Source organism: Syzygium oleosum, unplaced genomic scaffold, assembly GCF_021117445.2.
Source record: "Syzygium oleosum isolate NSW1041296 unplaced genomic scaffold, Sole_v2.1 Sole_v2.66, whole genome shotgun sequence".
Classification (NCBI taxonomy): domain Eukaryota; kingdom Viridiplantae; phylum Streptophyta; class Magnoliopsida; order Myrtales; family Myrtaceae; genus Syzygium; species Syzygium oleosum.
The window spans coordinates 185,001-187,500 of NW_026607550.1; the positions used below are offsets into that span (position 1 = coordinate 185,001).

At 32.6% G+C, this 2,500-nt stretch overlaps 1 non-coding gene across 1 annotated transcript; it reads left to right on the top strand.

Annotated features, from left to right (window-relative positions):
- Positions 1 to 1,608: 1,608 nt before the first annotated feature.
- Positions 1,609 to 1,679, top strand: TRNAC-GCA (transfer RNA cysteine (anticodon GCA)). Its single transcript has one exon. It is a non-coding gene; the product is annotated as a tRNA-Cys (tRNA).
- Positions 1,680 to 2,500: the final 821 nt, after the last annotated feature.

The window sequence follows — 2,500 nt, forward strand, 5'->3', positions numbered from 1 at the left end:
TGATCACAATTCTGTATATTCCATTTACTATAGAAGTTCCCAGGGAATTCATTAAAGGAATGTTTCCAATAAAAAGAGTTTGTTCTTGCATATCCCTACTGGTTTTCCAAATTAATCCCGCGGATACATATAATTCAGAAGAATATGTGAGTGATTCATATACAGCATCTCTTTCTTTTATCAAAGGTTCTACCAATTGATATGTTTCCACAAATAATTGAAATTCAATTTCTTGATCTGTATCTTCAATTTTTGGAAACTTATAAAGTTCTTCTGTTAAGCCCTGATCAATGAATCTACAAAATCCTTCAAATTGTATCTGATTAAAACCAGGTACTGTAGACATTCCCTCATTTCCATCCCCGAGCATTTTGAATTTCCCTTTTCTCGAAAAAATTCCATTATTGACCCATTCTTCATCAAATCATATGGATTGATTTAGCAATGATGGAATTTCTATTTTGTTTACTGAATCACATGAAATTTGATCCACCCCATATATGGAATGTATGAAATGCATATGAACGGAGGAATAAAGACAATTTTATATTCAAATTGGAATTTGTAACAGATACAAAATCGAAAGGAATTAATAAATGTCACTTAGACTTATGGAGTTTTGGATAGAATATCAAAAAAAAAGTGATTCCATTTCTACCATTATTATGATATTACATATTCTAATCCGATTGGGTACCAGAAAAATAAATGGATTCGGTATTTAATCTGTTCGATGATATAAAGACATTATAATCATCAAAAATATAGAGTTGATCTTTTTTGAGCACTTAACTTTTTCATGGATTCTATTGTTCAACAAATGATTCGCATAAAAGAGAGATACTTTTACCTTTTTTTAGTAGAATACGATCGAAGGGCGTAATAGAGTAATAAAGTTTGTATTTATTAACCATGTGTAGATAGCTGTTTCCTCCTTTCTTGAAGTTCTATTCGGGACAGCGCGTGCTATGCTATATCAAAATTTCCATTTTCTATTCCATCTATTGAATGAAATATTGAAGCACTACAATTCACTGATAATTCTCTATAGGCATCATATATAGATAGGATATCCAATTAAATATTTGTATAACAATTTATGTTCTGGGGTTTACATATACTTCTATTTGATGTTATAATAGAAATTGGGAAGGATTTTTTTTATGGAAAAGAATCAATACTGATTAGTTATATATCAATTTGGATTGTCTTATATCATTAGGATTAAGAAAAGACAATTTTGGATTCAAATCCAAGAATCGTTCATGAATTTACAGTCACATTTAATAGTTAATGGTTCCAATTTGTCCTAAATTTTGGCTTTTGTGACTGAAAAACCACATTTGGTTTTTCAATTTTTCAATATCAATATAAAAAAGAGAGGGAAAATTTGTAAATATTTAGGTTTTGAGATACTATACATACAACCGAAGGGATGGATCCAATCCAAAAAACGAAGGATTTTTTTCTTTTCGGGCAAGGGTTAAATTTAAGAAAACGGGATTCAAGATGCAAGTCCAATAAAAAAAGAAGTTTAGGAATTCCCCACCCGACGCAAACAAAGGGAGACTTTTTTTTTCATCTATTTTGTAGGAGATCATACATTTTGGCGGCATGGCCGAGCGGTAAGGCGGGGGACTGCAAATCCTTTTTCCCCAGTTCAAATCCGGGTGTCGCCTGATCAAGAAAAAACTCGAAATCTCTTATTTCGTTTTGCTAATATAACTCGCTGAATTTTTCCCCAGCAGAAGCAAACAAAGTAAAAGGACTCTTGAGACTTGCTTGCTTGGTTCTAAACATCTGGAAGTTTGACTCTCGAAAGCTAAAGTGCTCTAAATCCTTGCCTCTAGGATTCAAGGACAGATTATAGTGGTGGAAGGTCTCTCATATAAAGATTTATTGATTCCCTTCCACTACTAATGTAGTGTTTAATTACCGGGTCCTGAATTAGATTGGATAGCCCGACGGAAAATCGAATTAGTGGTTGTGGAAAGGGCTGAAGATACTTTCTATACAGACTCAGGAGAGTCTCTAAGTCCTCGGTATCCAATAACAATTCGATGGAAAATTGGCTTTCTAAAATTGAAATGAAAAAATAAATTCTTTCTTTTCAATAAACCCTAGTCAAGAATGGAATAGGTGGTCCTCCGATTGTTTCACAGAGACAATCCTTAGACAGTAAGAATTAGATCAAATGGGAAATAAAAGTATGGGATAGATAACGATCTATCTTGACATTCTATTTTTCATATTTTTATACCTTTTCGAAAGATAAAGACAAGAAAAGATAGAATAGGTCTTATTATTCCTACATCTTAGGAAGATTTCCCTGATACTTCTAAATGAGTCACTGCGTATTTTGCTTGTGCTTAACGTTTTCCGATTCTACTAGAAAAATAATATCCTATAAGAATTTGAAGAATTTGTTATAAGCAGATTTATTAGAGCCTTTGATCAATGGTGTTGGGTCCGAATCCCTTTTTGACTCTACGCCAGTGAT